The sequence below is a fragment of the Pterocles gutturalis genome, unplaced genomic scaffold, assembly GCF_000699245.1.
Source record: "Pterocles gutturalis isolate BGI_N339 unplaced genomic scaffold, ASM69924v1 scaffold21233, whole genome shotgun sequence".
NCBI lineage: Eukaryota > Metazoa > Chordata > Aves > Pterocliformes > Pteroclidae > Pterocles > Pterocles gutturalis.
In genome coordinates this window covers 1-207 of record NW_010118667.1, presented here as the reverse complement: position 1 = coordinate 207, position 207 = coordinate 1, and positions in this window count along the sequence as shown.

The window sequence follows — 207 nt, the reverse complement described above, 5'->3', positions numbered from 1 at the left end:
GCCTGGGACGCCCGAATCGTTATCTCCGTTCCGTGAGTTTCGGGATCCTCCCTCTCCGGGGGATCGTTAGCTGGGGCCAGGTGGTCGTTTTCCCCCCTTCGGTCTCGGACGCTCGGGCTGTTATCTCCATTCCGTGAGTGCATCCGGGAGTGGTGCACCCCCCCCGATTTGGGGGAAACGTGAGTGTAGTTCTGGGGATCGTTAGGT